The sequence below is a fragment of the Tursiops truncatus genome, chromosome 1, assembly GCF_011762595.2.
Source record: "Tursiops truncatus isolate mTurTru1 chromosome 1, mTurTru1.mat.Y, whole genome shotgun sequence".
NCBI classification, from domain to species: domain Eukaryota; kingdom Metazoa; phylum Chordata; class Mammalia; order Artiodactyla; family Delphinidae; genus Tursiops; species Tursiops truncatus.
The window spans coordinates 31,412,671-31,434,288 of record NC_047034.1 but is presented as its reverse complement, the minus strand read 5'-3'; the positions used below and the strand labels follow the sequence as shown (position 1 = coordinate 31,434,288).

The 21,618-nt window shown below is 40.9% G+C and overlaps 1 long non-coding RNA gene and 1 pseudogene across 1 annotated transcript; one reads left to right on the top strand and one right to left on the bottom strand.

Annotated features, from left to right (window-relative positions):
• The window catches only part of LOC117309426 (UDP-N-acetylglucosamine--peptide N-acetylglucosaminyltransferase 110 kDa subunit-like), a 55,924-nt pseudogene extending 52,830 nt beyond the window's left edge, over nt 1–3,094 (bottom strand).
• Nucleotides 3,095–3,321: 227 nt separating this feature from the next.
• On the top strand, nt 3,322–20,488 carry LOC117309450 (uncharacterized). Its single transcript, XR_012330474.1, has 5 exons — nt 3,322–3,417; nt 4,529–4,701; nt 8,286–8,416; nt 17,658–17,735; nt 19,949–20,488. It is a non-coding gene; the product is annotated as an uncharacterized lncRNA (long non-coding RNA).
• The last annotated feature ends 1,130 nt before the right edge of the window (nt 20,489–21,618 follow it).

Genomic DNA, 21,618 nt, shown 5'->3' with positions numbered 1-21,618 from the left:
TTTATGTGCGCAAAAACAGATTCAATTCAGGCAGCACAAAGCGGAAGAGGTGAGGAGCACTCCAGCCACAGGAGCTGCAGAGATGTTTATTTTAAAAGGGCAGAAGCAAAGCAAGGAAACGAGTGATTTGCTATGGCTTTAACGCCTAGTTGGTGGTTTGTGACTGGGTGTCCTCAGCGGTGTTCGTCACCCTGAGGCGCTGACAGGCTTAGATTTTGGTTGGTTTAAGTGGGCGCCCGCATCACTAGAGCCACCGCAGGCTAACGGCCTCCTTGCAGGGTTAATTTACTAACACCAATTGTCTGAGTCCTTCCTCTTACTCAGTCACTTCACTTCCTACGCCTCAGTTTCTCTTCTCTAAAGTGGATATTCAGTAGTAAATTCTCTGTGGAGGTGTCAGGACAAAACATAGTGATTATTAGGAACCACGATCATGTCCTGAATGCACGGAACACGTCACCGTTTGCCAACCACCGTGTCAAGTCAGCAGAAACGACAGAAATTAAGAGCTCTCCGCAGAAATTCACACACCCGTGCACCAGGTAAGGGACCACAGGCAGACGTTCACTCAGCCTTTCCTGTGTCCCTCAGGGAGTTCAAGCTCTCTCCTGGGCGGGGCGAGCACAGACACTTAGCGGGAGTTTAACTACTTTTAAAATGCGCTGATACAACCATGTCTCACTTTTGTTTGGATCAGTCAGCAAACGTACCCCAATCACTCCACACCGCCTACCTTTCGCGCTGCCGTAGTCTCGAAGCTGCCGCCACGCTCCTCAGGCCGCATCATCATGGAGGCGGGTCTCCGTGCTGCTCCTCAGGCCGCGTCGTCTTGGGAGGCGGGTCTGCGTGCGGACGCACGGCGAGCGCGCGGAAGTCCTCGAGTCCCGCCCCCACGGGCGCCGCCCGGAGGCTTAAACCGCAACCCCGCGGCTCGGGAGGCAGTTGATGCCCGCGCCGACACCAGGCCGCGCGTGGGCTCCGGAGCGCGGCATGGAGGGCCCGGCCTAGCTGGGGCCCTTGGCCCTTTGTCTTCTGGCTGCGACGCCGGTCCTGCGCACGGTGCGGGGCCGCAGCCCTCGGGCGGTGGGCGCCCGAGGAGCCGGGAGGCGAGCCGGGGCCCCCAGGCGAATGTGGGCATCCTGTCTGCAGCCAGAGTCCCCGAGGCCGCGCTCAGGCCCTGATCACTCGGTGAAGCTGCGCCCGGACAGCGCGGCCGACTCCTTCTCGCGCTCTGAGGACCTGTGCGCGCTGCAGGACTCGGTGCCTCTGCACTCCGTGCGGCCTTCCCTGAGGGAGGGCCTGCTGGACTTAATGCCGACCGCCTCCGCGGGGTAGACTGGGCGCCGCTCCTGAGCACCCTCTGCCCCTGATCTGTATCCAGAGCTTCTTCCAGCCACGGCTTGTCGAGACAGGTTTGTACTTCCCGCTTCTAGGGGCCCTCGTGTGGGCGCTGAGAAGCGGGGTTTTAAATGGTTAAAGGTGGAGGGTGGGCACTAGAACCGGTGCGCAGTGCCCGGGTGTGCGTGCACTAGATGTGGCGTGCGGCCTAGGACTCCTGCCAGCTCGGTGACCCCGGCCGAGTGCCTTAAGGCTTCAAGGTCTCAGTGTTCTCATCTGTAGCATGGGCTTAACAGGACCCAGCCTCCGTGGTGGTTACAAGGATGCACTGTGTTAATGCTTCTAGACTCTACAAAGTAGAACACTTAGCACAGTTTGGAGCATCGTTAATTGTTGCACGGATGTTACCTGGTCTGTTGAATGACTTTGCCTGGTACACACCAAAGCGATTAGGAAATGGATATATCCCAGCTTCATTTCCTTTCCATTCCAACAGGGCTCAGGAAAAAAAAAATTTTTTTCAATAGGTGTATCATATATAGTGGAAAGAGCACCGGTGTCAAGGCAGCTTAGGGTTTGAATTCCAGGGCTGATGCTCTCTGTGGCCTGGACAGGTTTCTTTTGCACTACAACCCCCACACTTGTAAAATGACATTAAAAACCACTCTTTCTGTGGGTTCTTAGAATTAATTAAGCAGGTTATGTGTGTAAAGTATCCTGGCACATGAATGAGTTGTCAGAACCAAGGGCTGCTGGAGACGATGCTTCTGCCCTAGGTAATCTTCCCTTCTACTGGGCAGCAAGTAAACACAAGCACAGGAGTCAGTGCTCTGGAAGAAGTGAGTTCTGCTGCTACAGAGCACAGAATCTCTCTTTTTCTTTAATTTAATTTTTATTCTATATTGGAGGATAGTTGATTTACAATATTGTGTTAGTTTCAGGTGTACAGTAAAGTGATTCAGTTATACATATATCCATTACTTTTCAGATTCTTTTCCCGTACAGTTTGTAACAGTGTGTGGAGTAGAGGTCCCTGTGCTATGCAGTAGGTCCTTGTTGATTATTTTATATATAGTCGTGTGTATATGTTAATGCAAACTCCTAATGTATCCCTTCCCGCCATCCTTCCCCTTTGCAGAGCACAGAAACTTGGAAGGGAAAGTTCAGGGTAGGATTCTTGGAGGAAGTGCCGTCCTTTCTAAGGATATGTAGAAGCTCCTGGGGTGGCAGGAGAAAGCAGTGTGTGTTGAAGTTTGAGAAATGTAAGAAAATATGGCAAAACTAATATACAGGACTGGAACTCAGGGTTTGGGAGAGAAATGAGAGTTGATACTGAAAACTTAGCGGGGCCCAACAGAAAGGCGCCTTGTTTGTCCTGTCAGAAGTTTGGATGTTTATCCTGAAGGCTGCAGGAAACACCAAAGAACAGTGAAATGGAATTCTGGTTTAGAGGCTCACTTGGACCTCCATGTGGAAGGCAGTTGATTGGGTGCAGGGTGAATTGTAATCTAAGGGTCCCACTTAAGTTATAAAAGGTGGGACCGGGTTTTGCAGATCTGAGAGAGAATGGGTGAGGCCTGGTGACCAGTTAGAAAAGGGAGGGCAGCAAGCGTGGGTGACAGTTTACAGCTGCATCTTTTTGAGAGATACAGAGCACAGTAGAAAGGGATTGGGGGTCGCGAGAGGATCTTACTTCATCTTCAGTGCTTTAGAGGGGCCTGGTAGATAGGTCTGGGCCCAAGGTACAGATGTGGGCTTTTGGGAGGACAGGTGTTTGAAGGCAGGGTAGAGACTTAGGTTATCCACAAGAATATCCAAAGAATCATAGGTCTGAGAGTTTTTTAAGTGGGTATATTTGAGGATGTTTATAAGCTGAGAGAAAGTAGCCAGCAGAGGAAGGGTGTGAAGATCTAGGAGAGGAAATGATTGTTCATTTGTTTTCGAAAAGCTGAATACTTATCATGTGCCTGGCCCTTTTCTAGGATCTGGGGTTCACACCATCTGTTATCTCTTCTGCAAGGACAGTTCAATTCATCCCCTGGTGAAGAGAAGTCAGATTATTCTTTGCATCCCATTCAGGTATAAGAAGTGTTCTGTACCTCTGAAGGGACTTTACTTAACCAGAGTAGTAAGTTAGAAATCAAAAGAAATTAGAGCTGGAAGGGACCTGAAAGGCCACGGTACTTAATTTTGCCTAATATTTTACATTGAATGTAAGAAAAATTTATTGTAGAGCCCATTCTCTTCAGAGTTCCTTCACTGAACTTGCTTTATGTCTTCCATCCAATGGGTCCAGCTTGTAGATTTTGGCCTTCTCCTAAATTTGCTTCTTCATCCATATTACATTTTGCCCAGACTGTGGCAGAAACTCCTGGGTGGTTTTGTAGCCCCTGGTTCAGTTCCTCTAAGTTCATCTGCCTACTCGTGTTGAGTGATCTTCTACCATAAAAAGATGTGCTTAAAATAATGCTGCTAATGGCTTGCCCACACAGAGTTAGTGCATACTAGCCGCCCAGTGTGTGCTCTGCACAGAGGCGTGTAGTCTGAACTGTGTTTGGCCAAGCCTCATAGGGCTCTTTGCCCTGAAGAAGGGGAGCTTTTTGTGATCACTCCCTTAATCTAATTGGTCCTTCAGCAGTGGGGTGCCTTTTTCTAATCAGCGGAGGCACCCTTACTCAGCCAGTGGTAGCCCCAGGCCTCATCACCTGTGGGGTACAAGCCATGCTCTCTCCCAGGCTTGCTTCGGCCAACATCTCTATTTTCATTTCTGTCTCTACTTGTACTTGGACCCCTGGCCCATAGTCATCCCCACCTGCAGCATTTACAGTGCCCAGCAGGAGTCAGGCTTGAGTATGTTTTCACAGATGTTCCTTCTGCAGTTAATGCACCTCCTACTCCAACTCTGCATAGCCTCATCTTTCTAGATTGTACTTCAGGGTTACCATGAAGCCATCACTTAGACATAACTTTTTGCCTCCATAGGAACCTCTGCGTATAAAGGTTACATTTATTTATCTCATGTGATTGAAATTTTGAGTTTATACATGTCCCTCCTTAATGAAGGCTTTAAGGGCAGGAGTCCTTTCTAATCCTTAGCACAGAGCAGATGCTTTTGTTTTTATTTAGATACTTTTAAATGATGATAAAATGTATGGTTTAAATCACTCATTTTACAATAATTTTGCTTTAGGTTGTGACAGAAATAAAGTTTACAGAAGTCGTGTTCCTGCGATATGGAATAAAGATGTGACCTTCCAGTTGTGTAAAGCTCATAAATGCTGTGTAGGTGCGTCGGGTGCGCTAAGCAACGTGGAGCTAAGTGGGCTAGTTGTGAGAGAGAGAGACTTAACTATGTTAACAAAGGTAAGCCTTCATTGTGTCCTCCCAAAATTTGATAGTTGCTTTTGGGGTGCTTTTGGGGCAAACGAAACCAAAAAAAGTTTAAACCGTTCCTCCCCATTAAAGGGATTGAATAATTGGCTTCTTTGGTGCACCTGTGTCCTGTGAATTCTCCAGTTGGAGATGGAGGTTTAGAAAGTGAGTTTCAGTCTTGTTTAAGTCTCTTCCCATCGGACTGGTCTCGTGATTTCCTACTCACCATGTCTGTCTACCTTTTCCCATCTACCTTTTCTTGGTGTTGTTCATGCCTGGATTGTCTCCTGTACCTGCTCAAACCTTGGTCCATTCTCATTTGTACCATGGAAGTTTGTCATGCTGGATACTGTCAGAATTAATCTTATTTAAGTTTGTATTAAGCCACAAACCACATGTTTTGTATATTTTCTGTTTTTTGTGTTTGTTTATATTTTTATGGTTTCTCTTCAAGAAATATTATGGGAAGGGAAATAGCAAGATGTAAAGAGCAAAAAAGTTGAGCTTCCCTGGTGGCGCAGTGGTTGGGAGTCTGCCTTCCAATGCAGGGGACGCGGGTTCGTGCCCTGGTCCGGGAGGATCCCGCATGCTGCAGGGTGGCTGGGCCCGTGAGCCGTGGCTGCTGGGCCTGTGCGTCCGGAGCCTGTGCTCCGCAACGGGAGGGGACACAACGGTGAGAGGCCCGCGTACTGCAAAAAAAAAAAAAAAAAAAAAAAAGCAAAAAACTCATCTATCTGCAATCATAATTATAATGCACTGTGGTATGTGTTTAAATAGGAAATACACGTAACGTCCCATAGGAGCAGCAAATTTAGTGGTGTCGGTGAGGGTGTGTCATGGAAGTAATCACAAAGCAGGTGACTCTTGATTAGGGTCCTGAAACATTAGTGTGCCTTCCCTGTGTCCAGTAGTGGCCTGAAGGGGTAAGGAAGCCTGCCTTTCAGTTTGAGGGAACAGAGGGTTTGAGGTCCTCCCTCTTCTATTGCTCTAGTATACTGCATAGCAGCTAATAAAATACTGGGTTTATAGTTGACATTTACATCGCTGATTGATCATCAAGATTGGCATGTATCATTGGAAATGAAAATCGGAAGTCTTACGCTCTTTAGGTTTTTCTTTTTTTTCCTTTGTCTCAAAAGTATGTAGTACTTTACTGAGTGGTTGGGAAGAAAGTTTGCAGTATCCAGTGTATTCAGTTTTAGTACTGAATAGAATTAAACTGTTGCTGTAAACTGGAATAACACTTTGTTACTGACAAGTTTTAGAATGCATCAGTTCATCAGTTACCTGTTTGGGAAGATTGTAGTTAATGATTTTAAGAATGTGGCTGTAAACCTCCAATTGACTCAAGAAAAGCAAATAAGTGAAGATTGACAAATGTATAGGCTCTTCATCTTATTGTGTGTGTCGTTTTTTTTTTTTCCTTTTAGTTACTTGTCAAGGTATAAAGAACTCTATCACTCTTAAGACAGTAAACTTCACGGGGTATAATTTGACATGGCAGGGAGCAGATTACATGGCCAAGATCTTAAAGGTGATTTTATGTTTAAACTTTCATGAAAACATATGTGATTGAAGCACATTAACATATTGATACAGATGGCAGTTAATTTTTGTCTTTTAATACATGTGAGTGCATCTTTTGTTTTGTAGAAAGAATATGACCAAATGGGGATGTGAATTGCTGTTGCATAAACTATAGTGTTGAATCCCCAGTCTTTGCACTTTAACAACTCTGTGGTTTCCTATCTTCTTCCTGAGACACTTAATCTCAGGTCCATCCTCCTCATACAGGGTGGTAAATTAGAGAATGATTAATATCACCATTTAAAGAAGTGAGACTGAAATCTCAAGCATCCTGAACATAGGAACTGAAGGGGCCTCTCAGCAGTTCAGAGAGTTATTACCAAGCCAGCCGGCTGAATTGTGTTCAGTTTTCTCCATAGCAGAGCCCTCCAGGTCCTTGCTTTGAGCTTATTTATTTTTATACACAATTCTATATGGATACTGTACATAATACTAAATAGTTGTATTAACTGGGTTTAACTGGTGATGTATTTACATCAAGATCTAACTTTGTTTTGTTGATTTCTTTTTAGGGGCTTTCCATTCATCAAAGCTCGTGATGTATGTAATCAGTTGCTGGTGTTTAGCTATCATATTTATGATATATAGGGCTTGAACTGGGAAAGGTAGATGGTCACTCTTGCTTTTTAAACGGACAGAGTCTTACAAGAAGCATTTCCGTCTCTGAAATAAATCATGTAAAACATGTTTGGTCGCTCTCCCAGTGCAACGGTGTAGTTGTGTGGATTTGGCACACAACTGGCAGCCTTGTGGTTGTCTGTAAACAAGGAAGCCTGTTGTCCAGTCTGCAAATCAGCTGTTACCCGTGAAACGAACTTGACTGCCATTTCTGACCCCTCACATGGAGCTCTCATACTCAAGAACGTTCATATGTTTGCAAGAAACGTTGTTTGCAGGCTATGTGTACAAACTCCTGATCTGAAAGCCAATATAAAGCAACATCTCCCAAACCTCTGCTCTCTCACCAAGGCCACACACACTCCCTAGCTTATGGCCTCATGGCAAGCTAATACTGTCAGTATCAGATTCTCCTTCCCAGTGGTTCTGGGAGACTGCATAGTTGCTCTGTGAAAGGCACCACTGCTGAGGTTGAGAGAAGAGCATCTTGGGTGTCAGTCCTGCCCTTGCATGCCCAGAGAGAGGGGTGTGTACCGCGTTCTCCTGTTAGGGTTTTCCTATGCTGCAGGGTTTGCTGCTTGTTGTCAAAATGATGTCCTAGTGACTTGTCTTCTGCGTGGTTATATAATCCCAGCACACTTCTTTATGATCTGTAGACTTTTATGGAGTTGTGGCCAGGTCAGGTTTTAAATGTTTGGAAATGTCCAGTTGAACAGCATTGCAGTGGCAGTGAATCTTGATGGGAGAATTGTATTACTGTTACCCTAGTTTTGGCTTAAGGGTGATGAGAAGATGAAATTTCTGATGGGTCAGTTTTAGTTATATATGTGTATGTGATTTACTTTTATAAATTCTAACATCTATTATTCCCAGCTTAGATATGTTGACTTTCTGATTATTCTTCTGATTCTTTATCAGTCCCTTTACTGATGTATTTTCCTCTGTAAAACTACATTTTCTTCCAGACTGTTTGTGTCTGATGGTGAAGAATAAATTTTTCATTTGCAGTATAAAGTTGATCTGAGAAAAAATGTTTACCTTGGATCTTCACTTGGCTTCTGTGAAAGAAACTTAATAAAATAATATGGGCAATTCCCATTACTAATCCTAACCATGTACAACAGAGGTCTGTACAGTAACATAGCAAAGATAAGTTCCTGTAATTTTACTTAGTCATTGCCTCTTTTAGACCATGGAGCAGTGAGAGACGTTTATAAATAATGATACCTCAGATCACTTTTGTTAAATGTCCTCTAATATTTGGATATTTGGTATCTGGCTTGTGTTGTCTTTTATACAATCTTGTCTTCTTTCTTTGCACTTTAGTTTAACAACTCTGTGGTTTCCTATCTTCTTCTTGTGACACTCAGGTCCATCAGAATTTCCTGTGACTGTGACAGTAGAGAGTCCTTCCTCCTCAGAAATCGAAGAGGTTGATGATTCCTCAGAAAGTGTTCAGGAAGAGCCAGAGAAAATCAGTTTGAAACAAGAAGCATTGCAGGTACAAAGTTATCACTTTAAAGCTATAGAGAAGATTATTTTTCAAACAGCAGCCTGATTGCAACACGCCACAGCTGGTGTGAGGGTTCTGTTTTCTCCTCCCATCTTCATTGTATCCCCTTGAATGGTTCCTTAAGCTTAGACCAAGGTGAATGGTGGACATTTGAACTCTAAGAAATAAAAATCAAAACATGTCGTTAGTAATATATTTTCCTTTCCTTAGAACCTTAGTATATTAGATTTAGGGAGAACCGTAGTGATCATAAGATAAAGAAATTGAGTTCTGAATGAATCTAGTCAGCTGATTCAGGGTTCTTGTTTTACAGATGAGAAAATTGACAGTTCTAGTTGAACTCTGTTTTAATAAGAGGAAAATATGGCCTCATTTTAAATAAAAGTAAAGTTGAAAAAAGTTTTGATTTTGATATTCTCCTTTCCTAAAATAAAAAATATCAAGAAGCTACATTATATTACCAAACAAACCTGACCTCTAATGTCATTCCATACTTTTGTTTGTATGGACAGAAAAGAAAAATGGATTTTCATAAGAAATTTTTGCACCTCAAAAATAATATATTTATTTTATTTCAACTTTAATGCAGAGCTGAACATTTCTAGTAAATAAAGGAACACCATTTGGGGGGGACCTTGTCTTTGTGCTACAAAGTCCATGTTTAATTTTTTAAAATTATTTAATATGATTTTCTTTTCGTATGAAACTTGACCGGTTTCAGAACTAATTATCCCATTATTGTAGGACTATGGGAATTAACTCTTTGATTTTCAAAAGAGAAAGTTAGATTTTTATTTTTTTAATTAAAATTAATGATAATATAGAGAAATTTTAAGAAAAGAACTTAGAAAATTATGAAACGTTAGAGTAGGAGAAATCTATAGTTCATGTAGAGTTACCCCCTTTCGTTTTATAAATGAGCACTACAATTTGTAGCACGTAGTGGTTTATTAGTAAATGGCAGAGTATGAGAAGACCCTAGAGCATCTACCCGCATTCCTTGTCATTTTAGATGTGTTGTATTCATTTCCTTCACGAGTAGACCAGGAGATTGTATTTCTAAAAGCAATGATAGACACTGGGGAAGACCAAGCAGTTTAAACACTGGGACCACAGAATAGCAGATTCAGAAGGCACTGAGAACCCTTTTAGCTCTTCTCCATTTTGACGAGACACTACAATGATGGTATCAAAGTGTTTAAGTATATAAGCCCACAACAATCAAGAGATTTCAACATAGTTTTGAAAGACGGAAGACAAGTGGAAGAGTGTGAAACTGAAGCAGTAGAACAGAGGAAAAGCATCACCTAGAATATGCACAGCGACCACCTGCAACTGAGGAGGATTCTGACCCCACCTGCAGAAGTAGCCCCATGCTCAGATGGGCATGTAGGAGAGAGGGTGGAGTTAGTTAAAAGTGTGACTGAAATAGGGGAGCTCATTGAAGGGTTGTGTTTGGAGGAGTGGACTCCCAGCCCCACCCTCACACTCCTGAAATGAGATGATTTCATTTTGAAAACAGTGAAACTGGCGAGAACTAGGGCAGCTAGTGTGAGTTTTTACACCCTAGAAAATTGTGTTTGGGGGAGATCCTATTACAGTTACTCCCCGCTTTTTCCTGCATAAGAAACCAATCAGTTATTGACTTCAGGGAGCTTTCTGCACTCATTCTTCAATAGAAAATAACTGTCATTTGCCTGATAGTTGACTAAAGCTTACAACATGAGAGAGGGGGAAAAAAGAGTGAAAACATATCCTGGTAGGACCAGGGACAATTTAGGGAACAAAATAATTTAAGAAAAATCCCTAATTAGTATCCTGAGAGAGGTTTAAAAAGAGCTAGCAAATATAAAATAAGACTAGGGTGTTAATTAAAAAGAGAATGGTCAGAAAGCAAGAGAGGTCTCTTGAAAATGAAAATACGGTTGCTGAAATAAATTCAGGAGCAATTTTAAAAATTTCTCAGTACATGAAAAAGAAAGACACAGTGGAAAATGTGATAGCAATATGTTAGAGAGGCTGCATCTGGGAGATCCCACATGTTACTATTGGAAACTCCAGACCCAGAAAAACAACGGAGGGAAGCTATCAAAGGGCAACAAAATTCCCCACAGCTGAAAGTAGACATCAGGCCTCAGATTGAAAATAGTTACTCAATTTTTGAGCAAGATAAACAGGAATAGACTCATACCTAGGCATCCTTCACTGTGAAACATTAAAATACTGAAAAAATAAATTAACATACAATAAAATACTGAGAGGATACATCCATTCCAGAGAGAAAAGTACTGGTCACCTAAAAAAAAATGTTAAAATCTGACTTTATCATACTTGTCATCAGCACCATGGATCCTGGAAGGCATTAGAAAGATACCTCCAAAGTTTTTCAGGCACATAATTTTCACCCTAGGGGTTTGTATCCAGCCAAACTATCAGTCATAAGTGGAGGCTGAAGAAGATATTTTGTACACAAAGATATTTGAAAAATTGACCTCCTGTGCTACACCTTAAGCTATTTATAGAAATAATCCAGCAATATGAGGCAATAAACCAAGAAGTAGGGTAATAGGGGATTCAGTGCAGAGAGCAGATAGTCTAGATTGGAGAGGCTTCTATTGATTGTGTGATTGAGAGCTTAGAAACACCTTGAGGCATATTGTACTTACTAGCTATTAGGCACTGTTGGAAGGGAGGAGGGAGAGGAAGAGGAGAAGGAACTTGAACTCCAGAGAAAAGGCTATACGGACATAAACCTGAAGCAAACTAAGCTATGGTTGATTTTTAACCACTTAAACTTGACACTATAGATGAATCCACTTAAACTTGACACTATAGATGTCCCCCTTTTCAGTGACACACAGGGGTAATGACCACCTATCTAATTTGTTGTCCACACCAGAACACTTCAATAGTGTAAGGAGGTGCTCTAATGCTGTAACATCAGGACAACAGGTATAAACTGGAACAGCCCAAGGCGGCTTGGGGTATGTGGTCACCCTGCACAAGGGCAGTGACACTGACACAGTATGGAACGAGGTGTAGTCTATACACAGAGAGAGTACATCTGCAGCGGGCAATATTAATGTAATTGTAATAATGGCAATACTGTCTCGGTTTGCCGGTTTTATTGTCAACTTGCATGTAATAACAAATAACTAACCTATACTTAGTATGTATTTGTATTAACTTGGTATGTACTGAAATGTATTGTGTACTACTAGTATGTACTTAGTATATATTAGGCTCTAAGTGTTTTTGCATATATTAACTCATTTAATCCTCTGAATAGCCTTATGAGGTTGGTGCTAATATCATTCCCACTTTTTTTTTTTTTTTTTTTCTGTACGCGGCCCTCTCACTGTTGTGGCCTCTCCCGTTGTGGAGCACAGGCTCCGGACGTGCAGGCTCAGCGGCCATGGCTCATGGGCCTAACCGCTCCGCGGGAGGTAGCATCTTCCCAGACCGGGGCACGAACACGTGTCCCCTGCATCGGCAGGCGGACTCTCAACCACCGCGCCACCAGGGAAGCCGCATTCCCACTTTTGTGAAAAGGAAGCTAAAACAGGGAAGGAACTTGCCCAGGCTGTACCTAATTTAGGGTTGGATCGAGGCTTTGAGTTTAGGCTCTCTGCCTGTTCTCTTAAACCTTACTCCCTACTGACTCTCAAATAACAGAAGACTTAACTGCACATAGAACAGAATATAAATTTCAACTTTGACAATGTAAAAGCTAGGTCTGGAAGGTAGACAGGAGGTAGAAAGAAGGAAAGATGGTATGAATGTCCTCATTTTACAAAGCGTGACGTTGAGAGAATTTATAGTTGATCAACAATTTAGGTTTTTAAGTATATCACTACAAGTCAAAGAGATCCTGAGCAGTGGAAAACTAATGATGACATAACTTTACTAAGCAGTGTGGAAACAGTGTAAAGGAACTAAACCCTTACTTAGTAAAATAGGAAATGAATAGATAATGCCTCCAATTTAGTGAGAAAATAGTCATGTAAGAGTGTTACTTGGAAATGGAGAAGAATTCAAAATAACAATAGTTGGACCTCGCTGGTGGCGCAGTGGTTAAGAATCTGCCTGTCAAGGCAGGGGACACGGGTTCAAGCCCTGGTCCGGGAAGATGCCACGTGCCGCGGAGCAACGAAGCCTGTGCGCCACAACCACAGAGCCTGTGCTCTAGAGCCTGCAAGCCACAACTACCGAGCCCATGTGCCACAACTACTGAAGCCTGCGTGCCTAGATCCTGTGCTCCACGACAAGAGAAGCCACTGCAATGAAGAGTAGCCTCTGCTCGCCGCAACTAGAGAAAACCTGCACGCAGCAACAAAGACCCAACACAGCCAAAAATAAATAATAATTTAAAAATAATAAAAAATAACAATAGTTGATGTAAACGTCATACAAAAGGAAATCCAAACAGCCAGTAAACAGAGAAAAGTGTACGACTTCATTAAGTAATAAGAGAAAAGTGAGTCAAAACCAATGAAACTACATGCCAATCAGTTTGACAAATACATAAATAAAGTGTGGTAGTATCAGGTATTGTAGACCTGGAGTACTATGGGAATCTTCTACCCTGTTTATACTGGAGTATAAATCGACACAACTACTTTGGAAAGCATTTAGCACTCTCCATCAACTGAAGGTATATAAATAGTCTGTGAGCCAGCAGCCCTGTGTAAATGCATCAGAATAACCAGTACAGCAGGATTCCTGTCCATGATTTGCATTAGCACAAACTGAAAACAAACCAAATGTCTATTAAGAGTCAAAAATTAAATAAATTTTGTGTATTCGTACAGTGGGAAAACTATCCAGCAATAAAATTGAATGAACTAGAGCTACAGGCAGCAATGTGGGTGAATTTTTTAAACCAATGTTGAGAGAAAGAAATAAGATAGAAAAGACTTCATATACTATGATCCTCTACATAAAGGTAGATGTTGACAAAACTAAACTCTTTTGTTAGGGATGAATGCAGGTTAAAGGAAATGATTGTCAAGAAGTGAGGATGGTGTTTAACCTGAAAGAGGAAAGGAGATTGTGATGAGAAAAGGATATGGGGGGGGCCGTTTTGAGATGCTGACAAGTATCAATACTTTCAGATTCGAGTAGTGGTTATGTAAGTATTCTTTTTTTATTTGTCACATTGACAGTTTTGTCCTGAGCACTTCTCAGTACACATTATCGTATTTTACAATTAAAAACCTGAGTAAAGAATCGGTTGCTTCTTGACTGCTGGATGTGGGAGTGGGATGAGACTATTTCATTTTAAGCCCTTCACTACTGCTTGCGTTCACATGTTCATTCATTCAGCCTTAACTGAACATATGCTGTGTACCAAGCACTCTTCTAATTTTATATGTGTTTTAACTCATGTAATCCTCACAAGAGCTCTGTGATGTGGGAGCTTATCTCCATTTTATAGATGAGGAAGTTGAGGCCTAGAGTTATAGAACTTGTCCAAGGTTATATAGCTAATGGGTAGTGCCAGGCCCATTTGCCTCAGAGTCTGAATTTTTACAATACAATCTAAAAAAGAAATTTAATTACTAATTATAAGCAAAAAAATTGCACATTAAAGAAGATGACAAGTTTTCATCTGTCCAGTTAGAGAAAAGCACACAGTCTGTCTTTCACACACGTACATCTTGTATTGGCAGGGATTTTCCTTATTAAGCAATTATTTATTGACCGTCTACGTTGTGCTAGGCACAGGTGCTGGGAATAAACACTTAATAAAATACACCCCCTATCTTCAGATAACTTGCACTCTAAGTGAGGAAATAAGCCAACAGTTATAGTAGAGGTTATATACCAAGTGATACATCGCTGATGGATGGCAGTATAAAATCTCAGACATCTTTTGGAAAGAAGTTTGGAGATAGGTATCTCAGAGCCTTAAAAATGTTCATTTGCTTTGACGTGAAACTCATTTTTATGGATTTATTGCAAGAACGTTATTCTCAATATGGAAAAAAACCTTCATGCATAAAAACGGTTATTTTGTCTGATAATATTGAAAAGTTGGAAAGAATTTAAATGTGTAAAATGGTTAACCAGTAAACCCACTCAGTGGAATATTTTGTAGCCCACACAAAAAAATCAAGGTTATGAATCCCCTGATTATATGAGAAATGATTGATTTCAATGTTAAATGGAGAAAAGGTGAACATAAAATTTGATATCCAATACGATGGGAGCTTTGTCCCAGAAAAATCACCCTAGCTGGTGTACAGAAGGGAGGAAGGAGAGCAGATGACAGGAAGGAAAATTATTCCAAAGCCTTATCATTAGTCTTACTTAAGTAATAGAATATCAAGCAATTTTACTTTCTAACTTTTTTGGTTCCATATTTCCATGTAAGGGACATGAATTATGAATACTTTGTAGTAAGGGGACACAGTTTTTCACAAAAATTTAATACTGTGTACTAATTCCCTCCATTAGAGGGAGAAACTATTCCATGTAATTGCACTTTGATGTGCTATTTAGAACCAGTCAGGATGTTTTACTCTACTTTCCTCTGACTGTGGTGAGGGTTTTTTTGTTTGTTTGATTATTTGTTTAGAATTTCTTTAAAATCGGTTTTGAAGATTTATTGAACCATTATATTGAAAGTAGAGGAATTTTGCAATTTTTTCCCCTTTTTCCCCATTGAAAACTTGGCTGGCTTTAGTAATGAAACATTAAAGAATTTGAAGTTCTTAGACTGTCAGTTTTTTGAACATGATCTGAACATAAAAATATATGTTCGTTGAGCAAATTTTTGAAAACAATGAACAACTCATTGAAGGAAATAAAAGGCACCTCTGCATGTACACACACCTAATCTGCTCTTTTGTCTTAAAGAAGTATCAAAAATATTTTGCCATGTCACTAAATACTCTTCTACATCAGAGAATTTGATTAAGCTTATGCACCGTCTCCCAGGAAAAACGCACAGATACATTATGAATGTAGAAGAACTCCTGAAGCCCATTCATTAACTCTGGTTGACACCTGTTGTCATTCTTTTCTTAGTGGCTTCATAGCGCATTCCTTCAGACGGTGAGCTGTTTTTGTTTAAACCAGTCCCAATTTGGAGGCTCTTAGCTTTCTTCTAGGGTTTGGTTATAAACAATCTTATGACATCATGTTGGTAGATAAATCTTTGCCCACATCTTTGATTTCCTTAGGGTAAACTCCTGATGTAGGATTGTTGTTAGGTACCAAGAGCTACTCTCCAGAAAGTGATACCAGTTCCTCTCCCAATGATGGCATATAATAGAGTTCCTCATTCTTTAAGTGATTGTTCAGAGCAGTTAAAAGGTATAAATATACCGTACTGTTTTCATAAGTATAGGTATTCTGATTGTTTATCGCTGCATAAGAAACCACCCCGAAACAGTGGCCTACAACAATGACAGTCATTTATTTTGTTCACGAACCTGGAGGTTGAGTAGAATATTAATTCTTTTACTACACTCTTACTGACTGAAAACAGTACCTATTTGACTAGCTCACAGTTCTGCAGGTCAGAAGTCCAGGCACAGCGTGACTGGGTTTCCTGCTCAGATACACATGGGAACATGTGGGTTCCCTCCTGAGAGTGTTAAAGCACGTGAAATTTAAGTGTAAGACATTGAGCCCCAAACGTTGGATGTTCACCATAGTTTGTGTGGGTCACAGAGCTGAAATCAAGATGTCAGTCAGGCTGTGTTAGCATCCAGAGGCTCTGGGAAAGAATGCCTCCAGGCTTCTTCGGCTTGTTGGCATAATTCAGATTCTGCAGTTGCAGGACAGAGGTCCCCATTTCCTTGCTGGCCGTCAGTCGGGGGACAGTCTCAGCTCCTAGAGGCCTCTCGCTTGCCTTCCCTGCTGCAGCATTTGACTTCTTCAGAGCCAGCAATGGAGAGTCTCCCTCTTGTCCCTTTTGTACTTCAATTCAGGAAGAGTTCAGGTCCTTTTCATGGGGTGCCTGAGTAGGCCATATCCACCTAGAATAATCTCCCTATCTTAAAAAAATCAACTGATTTTGAACCTTAATTCCATCTGCAAAATCCCTTCACTACAGCACCTAGATTTAGAGTTTGATTGGATAAGTGGAAGGTTTGTGTACTTCAGTAAGTAGGAGTCTTAGGGGCTCTGTTAGAATTCTGCCTATTGCAAGCAGTGTCCCCACTTCACGGACCAAAGTGTCTTAGTTCCTAAAACTCCTAATAGAGTTTATCAGTGTTCATTTTATTTCAGTGACCTTGGTGAATGGGAAGACTACCACCTCTGTGAGCAGGAATGGCACCCAGCTTCCTGAGTCCACGGTGTGGCTCTGCTACTTAGTGGTGCGACCTTGGCTGTGCTGCTCTACTTACTCTACTTCTCTGCCTCTGTTTCCCTCATCTGTAAAATAACATGGAGTTAGTGATCGTAGGGTTTTTTGTTTTATAAATTTATTTTATTTATTTATTTTGGGCCGCGTTGGGTCTTCATTGCTGCTCGGGGGCTTTCTCCAGTTGCGTCGAGCCGGGGGCTACTCTTCGTTGCGGCGCGATGGCTTCCCTTATTGTGGAGCACAGGCTCTAGCGCGCAGGCTTCAGTAGTTGTGGCACGTGGGTTCTAGAGCATAGGCTCAGTAGTCGTGGCACACGGGCTTAGTTGCTCCGCGGCATGTGGGTTCTTCCCGGCCTAGGGCTCGAACCTGTGTCCCCTGCACTGGCAGGCGGATTCTTAACCACTGTGCCAGCAGGGAAGCCCCCTCTTAGTGTTTTGATGATTAGATTATTTGATACCCAGGGAACTCCAGGAACAGTGCTTGACTGTAAATTGCTTTAAAAGTGATTACTTTTTAAAAACATCCTTTTGAATCTGCAGTTATGCAATTCAGGTATGTTAAGCATGTTCATTAATAGGACTTCCTGCTATAAAGGGACCCACAAATAAAAATAGAATTTTTCTTTCTTGGTCTTCTTATTTCTGACTTGCTATGTTATACGCATATGCCTTTTATGATGGGCTGCCACAAATTTATGTTGGAAAAAGTGGAATTTAAATAAATCTTTACTATGCTAATTTGATAGATTTTGATAATTCATTTCACGAGCATGGTATGATATTACCAGTAGCAGACTAAAATCTGAGTTCACTTCTGGCTCTGCCCCTAAATCCTGATGAGACCAATAGCTGGAAAGGCTTTTGGATATTATACTACGAATTACTTATAACATTTACTCTGTTTGTTTAGGAAAACCTGGAGGAGTGCCTAAAGCAGTTAAAGGAGGAAAGAGTAATAAGACTGAAGGCTGATAAATGAGTCAATGAAGTAAACAATTTCTTATACTTTTGGGAGTGTTTTGGTTTTATTTTGATTTGATTTTAATCCATATACACATAGCTTGTAAACTAAAACTGTAATATGTTGCAAATTGGTTGTATCATACGGACTTTTGCATTTACTGGTATTTAGTGATCATATGATCTATATTCCAGAAAGCATGTTTTTAAAAATGTGAAAATCTCGTTGTGTGTGTGTGTGTGTGTGTGTGCGCGCGCGTGCGTGCTTTATGACATTAGCTTATGTTCTGTTCATGATTCTTTGATTCAAGAAAGCACTTTTTGTGCATATACTATATATACAGTAGCATAAAAGACATGATGAGACTCTCCTGGCAATGAATTAGGAAAGTGAATCATTTAAATAAATTTAAGATATTGGAAAACTTCTAAGAATGCAATGAAAGATAAAAATATATACTATAAGAATTACATTAGGTAATGTGCATGAAAGCAGGGCATAATCTAAAAAGTTGTATCTAAATATACTTTATCAGAGGTTGAGTGTAGGCAGGAATTTTTCAAAGTGCATCCACTGGATTGGCGGACACTCATTCAATAAATGGTGAGCACCTGCTTATATAAGGCAAAAGGGGCATCATGAACGTAACAGCCTTTCTGAGAAATACTGGAGTTGAGCTTATAGGGGGTTTTAAGTGCATAGGTGATGAGCGGAAGGGGAAGAGTGCACGGGAGTGAATATTTTGAAGGAGCCAAAGAAAACATTGGTGATCGTACATTTAATAAATTGGGTTGGGTATAATTTAGGACTTTTAAACGTAAGCATTAGATATTTTGCTCACTAAAGTTAATTCTTAACATTCAGCAGAGTTGTAATATGTTTTGTTCAGATCAGATTCTATAATTCACTTTCTAATTTAAGGGAAACTTAAAGCAGGCAATTTTCTAATGTGGAATGAGGCTCCATTATGAATTTAACCAGTTAGAAATGTGATCTTTTGTGAAAGATCATTAATAAAATGATAACTTTGGTTTATTTATATACCACCTAAGCGTTATATAGGAAACTTTGTTGGGTGCCTGGGGTTTTTGTTATTATGTGATATGGTCTCTGTCTTTACTGGTGGAGAGTTAGGTTAATTACAGATTAATTACATTTTGAGTGTTTTAGTTTTGTTACTTGAAACTAGACAAGACTACTTTTGATGACAATGAGAAAAAATCATGTCAGACATTTTCCGTCTTCTTTTATAGCTGGAACATGAAAATGCCCAGTTAAGAAATGTAAATTTCTCTTTGTCTGAAGCCCTTCATGTCCACTCATTGACAAGCATGATCCTGGATGATGAAGGTGTTTTAGGCAGCATTGAGAATTCTTTTCAGAAGTTCCATGCTTTCTTGGATCTCCTTAAAGATGCTGGATTAGTTCATTTCTCTTCATGGCGTTCTTCTCTTTGCGACTATAATGGTAGTTTGCTGAGGAACTGGAGCAATTTTCATCACTTACGTGGCCATATTTAGCCAAATTTAGTGTAATTATAGGTAATATAGTTGACGTTTTAAAATAAGGAATTAAATTTTTTAAGAAATGCAAATAGGGGAGCCTGTTTTGGTAGAGTGGGGAGCCCATTATAAAAGAGTAACCTGTAGACAGAGTAATTAGTAGGGACAGTTTTTTGTAAAGACTAAATTGAAGGCAGCTTTCATTGAAAATATTCGGGAATGGGTAAGAATTTTCCTATCTTTCATTTACTTTGCTGGTTTGATAAGTTTGAATTAAAGTTATTTTTGTCTTAGACATAAAAATTATTATTAATCTGCAGGGAAGATATAGGTCAGTGGTTCTCAACCGTGAGCAATTTTGCTGAAAGAGGGAAGTGGAGATTGATAGTTGATGGAGTGGTGTTTTGTCAGTGAATGAGTTGGTGTTGGGAAGGAAGGAACACACACATTCTTGGAAACTGGAGGAAAGGTAAAGAAGTGTGGGAATGGAGGTGTGACTGGCAGTGGACGGGGTGCGTGGTACATGTTGAAGCTGCTAGTGAGACAGTGGGATGTTTCCTAGAGGATGAATCTGGAAAGGGCTGAGAATTTGGGGGAGAGAGAGGCTTATAGTGTGGAGTAGGATGTTGGCTTTTAAAATTTTATAAGTATTTCATGATTGTAGGTCTGGGGAAATCTAAACTGCTCTTCTGTGATTATAATAACCTTTGTCTTTTCTCCTTTCCTCCTCTGGTCCAGGCTTGGGCAGCTAGCCACAATGGCTGGTATAGATCAGTCAGATTTTCATTTACTAGGTCGTCCCCAGATGAATTCTACTGTTAGTAGTCCACCTAAAGAAAAAAAGAAGGCACTTGAAGAAGAAAAATCAGAATCAAAGCAGAGTGCCCCAGGACCAACGCAAAATCTCCAAGTGGAGAGGACAGCACTTAAGGATTCTAAGAGTGATTAGCAAAAAGGAAATGACCAAGTCAGAGAGAAAATAATAATGGTCAGTCTCTAATAGTTCACATGCTCGGGAGCTAGAAGATTCTGGAGTCCTCTCCAAATCTGAGATTAGTAAATGTGGGCCCGTTTCATGATACTGTATTGTTGTACATAAGAAAACTGGAAGTTCTTTAGAAAATGTATGAGTTAAAGCAAACTCTCCTTAATGAAGAAAGAAAACATTACAGAAAATATTCCAAATTTTAAATTGTATAAATGTCTGTTCTATTCATATTTTATCTAGGTTTCTATTTGTATGCAGTCAGCTTAATAATGAAGGAACACTAATGGAGGTACACGTACTAATATAATTTTTAAAATAAGTAATCTTGACATAGCTGATACGTAAGATATTATAGTGACTCACCTGGTCATGGGAATGGGAGGGGAAACCTGTCAGCTTTTCCTCCAGCCTCACTTGGAGCCCCCTTCGCCCAGCTCAGCCAATCTCAGACTGGTCTTGGGAACTGACAGCTTGAGAACACAGTCTGGTCACAAACTATATTATATACTGTTTACATGTGCCTGGAGGATAGCAAAGAAATTAATTTTCTTACAGAGTAGGGTTTTATTTTTAGTGAGGGAAAGGAAATGGGTAATAACTACCCCAGTCACCAAAGTCTGAAAATGTAGCGGACACAGCCTTGGATATAGCTAGGTTAAGCTGAGAATCACTTGGCAGGATATAATTAGAGAAAAAGTGGCTCTGAAATCTTCTGAAGAATCAATTGACTGTGTTAATAATAAGATCACAGAGTAACATTGAAGTTTTGAACTCTACTTTTTAATGGTTGGCTTTGTTCATCACTGAATTTTTGTCTTGTCTTTTGTCTTTCCCTCCAGTTTCAGAAAATTACAGGTGATGCTGGGATTCCTTTGCCTCTCGACTCCTTCCATGTTCCAGTCTCTACTCAGGAGGCCTTAGAAACTTCCAAAGACAACCTGGGGGTCGCAGTCACAGAGCAGCGGCAGGAGTCTTGAAGATTTCATTGCTAGAACATGTTCTCCTTCAGCAGACGTCATTTCTGGAACTGGAAGTCAAAGAAAAGAAGAGGAATTACCTAGAAATAGCAGGTCTTCTTCAGAGAAAATGACCAGAGCATAATATACCAAAAACTACTCTGCTAAGAAACAACCTGGGAAGGACCTGCATTCCTGCTCTGACTCACCTGTAAAGCAGAAAAGCAAAGGAATTGGGCAAAATAATTCTTTGCTTAATGAACCAATTAGAAGTGAGTCTTCGAAAAAACACATTTCTGTTAAGAAAGAGTACAATAGAGACTGTTTCTTCAAAGACAACTAAAAGTAAACTCAGTCTACTAGAACATTCTGAAAGTGATACTCTTGGATCTGATTGTGAATTTCCAGAAAGCATCCATATTCCATCACACCTAACATAGGTCTAAATCTTTTAAAATTATGTT